Raw genomic sequence first — 13,123 nt, 5'->3', positions numbered from 1 at the left:
CTTCATGAAAAGAAATATTCACGTATCTTATAAAATTCTTTAAAAAGTATCCCTACCTAACTGACTAAATTGGTCACCCATTCAAGACCGAATATATTGTAATGCTTTTATTTTTTCATTTGAATGTTAACGCCCAAATTCTAGTAGTATCACTTTATGTCTTTGCATATATTTTGATCTTGTATTTAATTTTTATGTGAAAATGAGTTTTAGTTATAATTCGATACTCGGTTTATACCCTAAAATAAGCTTTAGATATGATTCAATTCTCGACTTATGCCCTACAATGAGCTGGAAAATGGACAAACGACATACATAAGACATATACATCACGGTGTGCCCTACATACTTTATTGTATAAACTCTTTGGAGCCACCGTGATGAATGAGTCTTATCAATGTCCTCCATCCATTTTTCCAACTCCTTTTAATGCGTGAGCCCAAAATTGAATCATATTCAAAGCTTAAGTGGACCACATGACAAGAAACAATGGGGATTGAATGCTTATCATTGAAAACTTCTCGGGGCCATAAGTTTTGGATCAAGCTGTTATTTTTGTTTTACCTTTATCAATGTCCATGTGACCTTATGAATAGGTTGGATTACAAATAAACATCATTGTGGGCTTTAAGAAGTTTTCAATGGTGGATGTCATTATCCCTACCTTGTTTGATGGTCATGTGGTCCACTTAATCTTAGGATATGATTCAAGTTTTTGCTTATCCACTAAAATGAATAGTTAAAATGGTCGGGCGACATGGATAAGGCACATATATCTCGACAGGCCCCACAGAGTTTACTCAGCATGCTCTCAATAGGCAATTCACATCTTTGTAACATTAGCAAATCACACATAAACAGATGCATGATCTTCGGTAAGATCTTATACACTTAGGGCCCATAGTTCAGTGATCCAACTCGTTGATATTATGGAACTTGCCATGGGTGGCCCATCCACTAAAATCTCTACTTTTTAAAAATCATGAATGATCAATTCATGACCAGAAAAATGCATGGTTATGAAAGAAAATACAGAAACAATTCACGTTCATCTAAAAAAAATTGAAAATTCATAATTGAGGTTCATGTACGCTGGGCTCTATGATATTAACAGTTTGAAGCACCGAACCATAGTCTCACTTGAGTTAAAGAAGGCCTAAGCATGTACACGAGGTAGAGCATGGGATTAAACGGATTATACACTGCTTGAACTGAATATTTATATAGTATGATATGACTTTTAGTTTGTGTCGGTGGGGACTATCATTCAATGGTCAAAACTGTTGATCCGTTGGTATAATCATAGACCCCATAAATTGAAAGATCCTGATCATGGAAAGCTTATTATTTTCTCTACTAAATGGGGACTGCTGCTATATGTTTCTTTTTAAGTTCTCTTTTTTGGCCGTTCACATAAGAATTAAGATTCTTTACCGGTTGGTGCCCATTAGATCAACTATTAAAATGACTCAACTATCAATAATATAAACAAACTAAAATGCTAGATGTTATCATACAAAATATTCAGTCTAAGCATAGTAAAAGACCTACATTCTAAATTTGGTTGACTCAAGTAATCATCGAAACTAACTAATCAATATTTATCGTCCACGACGATGAGGCAGCTGCTTCCATCTAGTCCCAACGTTTTCTCATACATTTCCTATCTCTTTTTCACTTTCCAATGATGGAGGGCCAAACAGATCAAAATTTGAGCCCAAAATCATTTCAAGATCATCAATTGCCACTCCAACAAATGAGGTATGACCAATGAAGCATCATCTTAGCCAGACATTCACTTCCATTTTCTTTTGTATGTGTGTGTTACGTAGCCATTACAATCGAGGTTAATTATCCATGAGAAAAAATGCAAGTATGATTTTAAGACTAGGGGCCTGTACTGTATCATTTGATCCCAAGTTGAGCTATGACTCAACTGAGTCAGAGGTGACTCGTTTGAAGGTTAATTCGGGCTTATTTTCACTACCAACTAGTAATGTTGGATTGAATAGGACTAAGTTAAGTCTCGATTGACTTGGATTAGTCGTATCTTACTCCGATGAGTCATGAATTTATGAACACATGCACATTAGGATGATCGTTGAGTTATTTAAATGGTTATACTTTTGACTACATCATTTTCATGTTTTGTGTACATAGTAATTAGCGCTTATATAAAAGATGTCTCATTATTTACTAATCCTACTAATACCTCGACTCTAGGAGAAAAATTCCTACTTAATTGCTTTCATATTTTGGCACAATCAAAGCTTGCTTAGGGGGTGTTTGGATCGTAAGTTACTTTGCATAAGCTACTTATACCTTAAGTAACTTTTCTTAATTTCTACTTATTCAGTAGATAAGTATGTTCGATAAACAACATACTCTTATAACATCATCTAAGTACTTATCCCACAATTTTATTTTGTCCACCCTTAATATCCACCGTCTATCATGTGAGCCCAACCTTTGATGTGGACCGTTCGTTATGTTGGGCCCACCATGGCCATTCTTCAATGTGAATTGTCTAACATGTGGGGGCCTACCTTCAATGTAGATCATCCATCTTTCAAGGCCCACCTTCTATGCGGGCCATTCATCATGTAGGTCCCACCTTAGATGTGGACCGTTCATCACATGGTCCCACCTTTAATGTGTCCCGTCCATCATGAAAGGCTCAACTTCAAAGTATGTTGTCCAATAAGTGGGCCCTGCCTTGGCTGTGGGTCATTCATCATTAAAGGTTGAACTTTAATGTGAACTATCCTCGTGTGGAGCCCACCTTGATATGTGTCATCTATCATGTGAGGCCCACCTTTAATGTCCACAGCCCATCATGTGAAGCCTACCTTTGATGTGGATAGTCCATCATGCGGGGCCCACGTTGGATATGGGCCATTCATCATTGACACCTTTGATGTGGACCATGGATTATGTGTGGCCCACCTTGATGTGGGTCATTCATCATGTGGGGCTCACTATCAAAATAAATTATCCAACATGTAAGGCTCACCTTCAATGTCCACCACCCATCATGTGGAGCCCACCTTTGATATGGACCATCCATTGTATGGGCCCCACCTTTGATGTAGGTCGTCAATCATGCGGGGGTTGCCTTGGATGTGGGCCATTCATCATTAGGGGCCAACCTTTGATGTGGACTATCTATTATATAGGGCCCACCTCATGTGGCACCACCATTCATATCCACCACCCTCATGTGGAGCCCACCTTTGATATGGACCGTCCATTGTGAGGGCCCCACCTTCAATGTGGGTCGTCCATCATGTGAGGCTCGCTTTGGATGTGGGTCATTCATCATTTGGGGCTCACCTTTGATGTGGACAATCCATTATATAGGCTCACCTTGAGGTGGGTCATCTATAATGTGTCCCACCTTTGATGTGGACCATTCATCATGTGGGCCCCACCTTAGATGTGTACTGTCCATCATGTGAGGCCTCCTTTGATATGGATAATCTATCATAGGAGAGGGAGAGAGGTTAAAAATTGAAAAGCAAGAAAAAAAAACTCACGAAGATAGTAACTTTTATCACATAAGTTACTTTTATAATAGTACTTACTAAACTAAAGTTACAAAAAAGTAACTTACTAACTTAACATAAGTTAAAAAGTTACTTGTTGGGTGGTATTCAAATGGGCCCTTAATAACTAGGTATTTTAGTTAAATTAAGACTTGATAATGATTCTCAACATAAGTTAAATAGGGCTAGAGCACGTAAATAACATTTTAGTCCACAGGCTCCATGATTAATGCTGGTGATGAGCTAGTCTTAGACAAAATAGTTTGGCCAAACAGTTCAAATTCGAGCCCAAAAAACTATCCTAAGACCACCAGTTGCCACCCTAACATATAACGTGTAGTTAATGAGACATCATCTTAACTAGACATTCACTTTCATTTTCTTTTGTATATGCATGGCCATTGCAATCAAGGTTAAGCATTCATGAGAAAATAATGCAAGCATGGTTTTAAGATTAGGGACTCGAACAGACTCATTTAATCCTGAGTCAAGGCACTACTCAGTCAAGTCAGAGGCGATTCATCTGAAGGTTAATTCGAACTTATTTTCATTACCAACTAGTGGTGTCGAACTGGATTGGACTAAACCGAGTCTCAATAGACTCGAACGAATTAAATCTTACTCAACTGGTCATGAATCCATGAACATGTGCATGTTAGGATGATTACTGAGTTGTTGAAATAGTTCTACTTACGACCGCACCCTATGTGGGCCACTCACAATTTATTTATCACTAAATGGAATAGATGACATCATAATTATGAAAAAATTTAGGCATAAGATGAATGATTGTGATGGCTGAAAATAATGAGCCAAGTAAGATTCTCATGCTCTTTTAGATGCAAATGATAGTTGTTCCATTTGTGACCTCACCTTCGCACAGTTCTTGGGCACAAAATTTGAATGGTTTATGTGATGCACCACCACTTAAAATCTCCTAGCCCAAATTTCAGCCCGATCCAAAACTCTAGTGGGCCATAACAAAAAAAATAGTTTCGTCTCTTGATTTGCTTGTCTTTTCTATGGCCCGCTAAAGTTTTAGATCAGGCTGAAATTTGGGCCTTGGGGGTCACATGAGGTGCCGTATCATGTTGACCGATTAGATTTTGCTCCCAACACGTGTGCTGCTCACCTCAAAAGGTGAGCAAGAGAGTAGGTATATATATAAAAGAAATGGTGCTGCACGGTTGACCTTATGGGAAGTTTCGAGCTATGTGGTCCCCACCATGATGTGTATTGAACATCAATCTTGTGCGTTTGATGGGTCCCCTTCGGTTCATGAGATATCCCAAAAATCAGCCGTATTTAGAACTCAAGTGGGCCATATCATCTAAAATCATGTGATGACATACCTAAAACATATAAAAGTACTTGGTGTGGCCCACATAAGTTTTGCATGCAGTTAAAACTTGGCATGACCCCTCATCTAAGTGGAAAACACAAAATGGATGAGCTGGATTTGCGAACCACATCTCAGTGGGCCCAATAAATGATTTCGAATGTTTTAATGGGAGGGTAACCCCTATCAACTGTTGTATATGGTGTGGCCCACCCAAGTCATAGATTGACTTGAAGTTTAAGCACGTGGCCCACCATGGAATGGTGCATCTGGCTGATGGGGTTGATGTTCAACACACATCACCGTGGGGCCCACACAACTCGACCTCATGGGAAGTTCCCATGAGGTTGACCTGATAGTGCTCCCCCCGCACGCACATTGAGAAATTGCACACGTGTAAGGTTAGCCCTGTTATGATGGTTGAATGACAAATCAAGCCTATCAAAGTTTTACGTGGATCACACCAAAGAAAATAAGAGATAACGGTTTAAAAACTTCCAAATTTACGTAGTGGCCCACCTCAATGTATTCATTGTATATCCACTCCATTCATTTGTTTTTTCAGCTTTTTTTATGCCATGGTCCCAAAACTAAATTAGAGACAAATTTCCAGTGGACCCCACCACAGGAAACAGCGGTTAAAGACCAATTAAAAACTTTTGTAGGCCACAAAGGTTTTACATCGACCTGATATTTTTTCCCTTTAATCTAGGTCTGTGTGACCTTATCAATGGGTTGGATGGTCTGTAAACAGTACAGGGTATGCTAGGAAGTTTTTAATGGTAGTCCTTCAATGACCACTGTTTCCTGTGGTGTGGTCCACCTGAAATTTTTATCTACTTCTGTTTTGAGACCATATCCTAAAATAATATTTTAAAACAGATGGACGGCATGGATATACCATGCATACATCAAGGTGGGTCCAACGGTCAGGATCTCACCCACATCCCAGGCTGGTTGGCTCTTAGGGGCCACTGTGATGTATGGTTTTATCCACACCATCCATCCATCCATTTTGATATATAATTTTAGGATGAAATTCCTAAAATAAGGCAGATCCAAGGTTCAAGTGGACCACACCACAGGAAGCAGTGGCGATAATGACACCCGCTGTTGAAACCTTCCTAGGGCCCACCGTGATGGTTAATTTCCATCCAACCTGTTCATAAGGTCACATAGACCTTGATGAAGGGAAAAAAAAAATTATCAACTTGATCCAAAACTTCTATGGCCCACAAAATGTTTTGAACGGTAGATGTTTAATCCCATGTATGGTCCAGCTGAGCCTTGGATCTGCCTATTTTTTGGCTTGTACCCTAAAATGACATTGAAAAATGGATGGATGGTGTGGATGAAACCCATAAGTAACGATGGCCCCTCAGAGCCCCTGTCCGTTCCTAGCTAGGGGCTAGGGCCTCACGCGTTTGGAGAATAAGCTGGTTCCACACGGACTTACACAGACCGGAGGCGGGGATTTTCTGCTGAAGCCTTTCGCTGTTTCGCAGGAAGTTCCTGCGCTGGAAACCGAGGTGGGGCCCGCCTTGATGTTTGTGAGAAATACACCCTGTCCATCCGTGTTTTGAGATTATTTCAGGACTTCAGACCAAAAGTGATCAGGATCCACTACAGGAAAAGGTGGGTAGGGAAATTTCTACCGTTGAAACCTTTCTGGGGTCGACAGTGATGTTTACATGCCATCCATACCGTTCATAACGTCATTCCTACTGGGATGAATTGAAAACACAAATATTAGCTTGATTCAAAACTTCTGTGGCCCTACGAATATTTCAACGGTAAGCGTTCAATCCTCACCTTTTCGGCCCACTTTAGTATTGGATACGGCTCATTTCTTGGCTTATGTCCTAAAATGAACTCACAAAACGAATGGACGGGGTGGATTTCTCACAAACATCACGGTGGGTCCCACCTAGGTTCCTAGTGCAGGAACTTCCTGCAAAGGCTTTGGCAGGAAATCTTCGTCCATCCGACAGTCGGATTCAGAAAATAATCAGAGATTAGGACTGCCCAACCCATATGATTTTGGTGTGATGAGACACATGGGACCCACGATTTGGACGGTTTAATTCGAGATGCTTGACATGTAGAAATGTAAGCGCTCACGTACCAAACATCCCACTCCGACAGAGTATAAAATAATTCCCAAAAAATTCTTTCAGACCCAACTTAAAAAGCGACATCATTGCAATTCTAATGTATCCTAATGTTATGTAATGTTTTTGTTGACGTAGGCCCACTGTTCCGAGATCCAGACCGTTTATCTAAAGTAATCCCCCGGCGTGATGCCTAATCAAAGGCTGAGATCATAACATTTTTGGATTAGTAGCCAAAGAATGAACGGCTAAGGAGAGAACGAAACAGGGGTGAAAAATAACAGCCACAGATGGGACGGATGAGGTCGTTCATTCAGGAATCTTTTCTTGGGGTATTATCAATCTTATCAACGATCTGGATCACCAAAACGTGGCCCCCACTTTTAGAAAATATATGCATCCGGACCTTATGGCCACACGTGCCAATATGAGCTGGTCCAAGAATCAGATCTGTCCACTTGTCCAGTGGGGCCACAATTAAGGTACTTGAAAAATTGGCCACCGTCTTCTGACCTGTCCATAGAGTTGGGTAGGGGACGACTTGACTTGTCTGACTCGTTCATACCTGACTCGACATGAATTGAATGGGTGAGTCAGTCTGAACTGAGTAAGGCTTCACCCAATCCACACTCAAACTCAATCGAGTCCGAGTTACTCAATAACTTGCTCCGAAACTCAATTCGTTCAACTTGACTTGATCTGAAATTTGACTCGACTCGGAGTCTGATATATATACAATAAAATCATAACTTCTAAGTATCTCTAATTCTACCTGCTGCACCGATCGCAATCTAATCCCAAACTCTCTCTCTTCCTCCCTCATCCTCCTCTTCCAAGCCTGACACTCACCCACCACCATCACCACCACCTCCTCCTGCTCCTCCTCCTCGTCCTCTCTCTCTCTCTCTCTCTCAAATTCCGTACCAACTCGACCCAGCTCGGTACTTTTGACTAGGTTGGACTTGGTCCGGATTAGTCCAAGCCATACCTTGAATCGGGTCAGGCATGCTAGACTTGGTACCGAGACCGGTCGGGTTCAGGTCAGGCTTATTTCAAAACTAGATCAAGCTGGGTCAGCCCCAACTCGATTTGACTGACTCGGTGCCTATCTCTACCTATCCACCTATTTCTAAATTGACGTGGCCAACCTTCTAAATGGACCACCTTTATCTTTATCTCTGGGAAATAACATGGCATGGATATTCGACATGCTTGTAACGCTCGAATGTCTGAAAGCGTATACATTAGCTAACTTCTTCATGCGTGCGGGCTTAGCAAGGCTGGTAATTGCAATTCAATTTGATATGTCATCCAAACACTCCCTCATGAAAGTAGTGAATACATGATACCCAAAACTGCAACATAACCTACCTTATTACATCTTAGCGTTATTGGGTTCTCAAGAATGTTATTTTCATGGATATGGTAATGTAATTGTAATAGAACCAAAGTGGGGACATGATTAGGACCGTCGATAGGCTTGGCGTGGACCGGCTTGGGCCACGGTCGGCTTTAAAATTTTGATTTTGGTTGGCCATGGCCCACCCATCAATAGCCACACAAATGATTAAGAGAAGTGAATCTTTAAGCCACTTTAAAGATGAGCGTGTTAAGATAATCACGGGACGGGAAAGTAGGATAGTTGAAGTGGGCCGCGGGTAAATTACATCAAATGTGGACACATTGACCTCTAAAGGATGAAGATGACGGCAAAAGTAGAACGCCAGACAAAAGCTATGGTTGTGACTGCGACAGGAAGAATAATCGTATTTTTGCTAGAAGTAGGCCTATTAATAATGTGTTTGGATGCCCGATCTAAATGAATTGTGATAATTAGTTCAAGCAAGTGAAATTAGCCAAATTGCAATAGCTTTCCTTAGCATTTATATTGAGGATTACGCTCCAAGTTCGTGCTTCATTGCTTTGAAGTTAGATGGAAAAAGTAACCCATTGCTTGCAATTTGATTCACTTGTGCACCCAAACCAAGTGTTGGGAAAACTTGAGATTTGGCATTATTAGCTAGTGCTTGGGATATTCATGCCATTCATAAATTGGGCCTCTCATGAAGATGATCATATGCAAAAATCAGCCTTATCTTAAAGTTAGGTTGTCCACTCAAAAGAAACTTGCTAAGTCCTAAGTAAAGCGGCTTGATTTCTTCATATGGTCATCTCTTTTGTGTGGGTGACGTCTTCAAGTTTGACGCGTCCCACTCTCTCTCTTGTTACTGCTATGTAGTGAGGGACAATCTCTCTCTCTCTCTCTCTCTCTCTCTCTCTCTCTCTCATTTGTGAAGCCTATGTTCAATAGGACATGGGTTGGGTATTTCCCCAGTGCCCTCACCAAGATCTAGCTAGAGACTGATGGTTCCATTAGGTGCTATGTGGGTCCTACCTTAATGTATGTGTTTTATCCACATTCCATCTATTTTGATAGATCATTTTAGGGCATTGGAACACCTACAAGTGAAAACTTCTTTACGGCCATAGGAGTTTTGAATCAAGTTTATATTTATGTTTCCCCTTCATCCAGTTTTGTCTAACCTTATAAACAGGTTGGATGGCAAATAAATATCACGATTGGCTCTAGGAAAGTTTTAACAGTATATGTCATTATCACCACTGCTTCCTATGGTGTGGTCCACCTAAGCATTCAATTTACCTCATTTTTAGTCTCATGCACTAAAATGATTTATCAAATTAGATAGACGGTGTGGATAAAACACATACATCAAAATGGGCCCCACAAAGCCTATGCCAAAACTTTCTACCTCTTGGTATGTTAGGTTGTGGTAGTACTCAATCAACGCCCTTTTCATTAAACTTTAGAAAGTGTCATCTTCCATAATTTATAAAAGGAGAATCACAAGTAAAGAGATGTATTTTTTTTTAAAGTATTCTTTAATAGTAGTTTTTATATAGAGATCTACTCAATTCGGCAATATACTTTCACTGATAACGTGTGAGTGTTTTTCCCCAACACTCCATCGTTGAACCCAACCTATGAACTCACGTTTTCCACAATTGCTTATTCCACGGGCTTAGGCTTACTTCAAATATAGCTCGTATCGGTGAGTTGGCATGGAAGAAGGTAAGGAAGATATCGAACATTAGAAAGATGACTGGTCAAATCATGTCATTGAATAAAAAATAACCAAATCCCTAGTTTAGCTTATTAATTATTGAGAAATAACAAAGTGCTATTAGATTATAATAAGTTATAATGCATGCAGTCAAAATCACAGAGTTCCATGACAGTATAGTATTTCTCCTTAAGAATTTCCTTAAGAAAAAGCCAATTATCTTTGATATGGCCCAATATGATGTATATGTTATATCAACACCATCCATTCATCTTTTGAGATCATTTTAGGACATTAGCCGAAAGATGAAGTAGACCCAAGTCTCAAGTGGACCGGACCATGACAGGCACTTCAATGGGTCACAGGAGTTTTGGATCAAGCTGATATTTGTTTTGTTCCTTTATTTAGATTTGTGTGACCTTATGAACAAGTTAGATAGCAAATAAACATAATAGTTGCATTGTATCCATTGCTTTATGTGGTGTGGTCCACCTAAGCTTTGAATCTACCTCATATTTGAACTCACTATATAAGATAATATCATATATGGTAGAATAGATGGACAGTATAAATATAAAGCATATATCATGATAGGACCCACAGAACTTGGTGACATCAACACACCACCTATGACGGTGGTGTGTGGCCCACCACCCAATCTGCTTCCATGGATGAGAATCAGGTACACACATTTGTACCTTGTGAGATTCCTGACGAACCCAACAACCTAACCACATGAAAGAAAGAGAGAGGAAAAGGATGACCTCGTACAAGCTACGCAACCTTCTCTAATAGAAAATTAGCACCCATGATTTTAATAATCCATGCCTAACCTTTATCATCCCTCAATTCAAAATCCCCACCACTCATATAGAACTTTGATACTCTGGTAGTGTGTGATGTATGATACGCAGGCACTTTGAAATTCTTTAAAATTGCATATGTTGCAATCAACTAATTCACATTAAACTGTCCAAAAAAAGAAAACAGATCAGTGGACGTTTATAGCACGGTTGAAAATAAATAAATCCAATGGTTCTATTTTAATAAACTGGTGCACATGGATCAGAGGTTGGGATTGTTTAATCAATCTGATTTTGGAACTGTTAATTTGCGATCATGGGCTTGACAATTTGGACGGTTTGATTTGAGTTAATTTATTCCACGTGTGCAAAATCTTAATGCCTGTGTATCAAGCATCATATTCTACCAGACTATCAAATAATTCCTCGAATAGACTTTTTCTGTACTTGATGGGCACATAAAACTACTTGATCCGTAACCGTACGAATGTCACATCTGGACGAGATCCGGACCGTTCATCAGGTAGTCGGTCATAAAGTGGAAGGTCCATAGTGCAAAAATTATATAATGTGATAATAACCTACCGATCTGAGGACTTGTAAATGAAAGTGGACCATTACTTAAATTTTTGTTTTAAAGTCCATTTGTAGGCCATCTATTGGAGGATTATCAGTATAAGCTGCTGACCATACTCGCCTCACACACGTGTGGTATCAGAGCCGCTCATTAGGCTATCCCCAATATGGATGCGGTTTCTCGGATGTTAGGAAATGTGATCATAAGGTGGGCCACAGGTCCTAAACAAATGAAAAGTAGGGAGAAATTGATGGACGGCCCAAATTGGAAGCAGATACGTGGCCCAGATGACCGGTGTTGCTCTAGTTTTTAAGAGGGTGACTTGATGAACGGTCTACATCTCATCAAGTGTTCCATGCTTACCGTTTTGGATCATGCGTCCTAAAACAAAATACACGTAAAACTTTCAAAAAAAGCAAAACCGGAATGAGGCAAATCCACACCCACTTGTATGAAATCTGGTCCATTGATCGGTGATCCAGACGGTTGATACGATGGGCCTCACCATAGATAGACGGCTCCTAAAAATTCCCTAGGGTTGGAGAATTTTCGACATCCGTTCTTTTGTTTTTTCTCCTTTGATAGTGGACAAATCCCATGAAATCAGCCGATCAAGGGGACTCTTTGATCGTCATCCAAAGTGGGGTGGATCGAATAAACGGTTTCGATCACCAACGGTGGGATGCATGTTGGGCGTGGTCAGTCCAAGGTGGACCACATCAGATCAACGGTACGGATCGTACTACAGGTCCCAATTGTAGAGACTCAATGCCTCAGGATTGTATACGTATCCCTCGGTCGAGATCATATGATCCTTGGCCAACGGGTAGGCAATGTTCTCTGGCCGTTAGTTCCCAAAAGATGGCCCACCGTTTTGTGATCCGTAGCGTTGATATGATGGGACCTACTAATCACGTCCCAATAATCTCCCCAACGGTTGCAAATTAAAGGTGGAGAAGATATAAGCTAGTAATCGACGTTTATCTGATGAAAGGGGCTTAACATTGGACGTCTAGGATCTTTCAATATTGGAGAGTTCTAGATAATCGTCCATCCACAGTGCACCCATGACATCAACGCTCTGGATTGCTTAAACATAACCCCTCTCATTCAAGCGCAGGACTCTAGGATACTATATTCGACCGAGGATCATATTGTTTAAAACAAACCCCAACCATGTCTACTCGCGACAGTAGCCATCTACATACCACACTATCTCCACACGTTGTAATAATGTAAGCGTGTGCATGATCCGGACCGTTCATCATGTGGGCCCTACTGGTTATGTGTCATGTACGAAAATCGGGCTTGCTTAGTAGGATAAACAACATCTTTTTTGGGCTCCAGATCCTTTTAGGGACGCCCAAGATAGCCATCATGTGATAATAACATTTTCCATGTATCCCAAAAATCAAACTGATCTAGAACTCAGGTGGGCCACACCATGTAAAATCATGCCAAAAACCTCTTAGATCACGTTTTTATTTTTGGGGTGTCCATCCATTCTAGTCAGAGGCATGTGCTGATTATATTGGAAGGTATATGGAACGGGCTCCACACGATATTTGGAAGGTTTTTAATAGTGGACGTACCATCCCAACCGTTCTTTTTTATGTGGCCCATGTTGTCTTGAAGCGTCGTGGATTTTTATTTTATTTTTTTCTT

Source organism: Magnolia sinica, chromosome 10 (assembly GCF_029962835.1).
Source record: "Magnolia sinica isolate HGM2019 chromosome 10, MsV1, whole genome shotgun sequence".
In the NCBI taxonomy this organism is placed as follows: domain Eukaryota; kingdom Viridiplantae; phylum Streptophyta; class Magnoliopsida; order Magnoliales; family Magnoliaceae; genus Magnolia; species Magnolia sinica.
Note: the sequence above shows the minus strand (reverse complement) of the source record.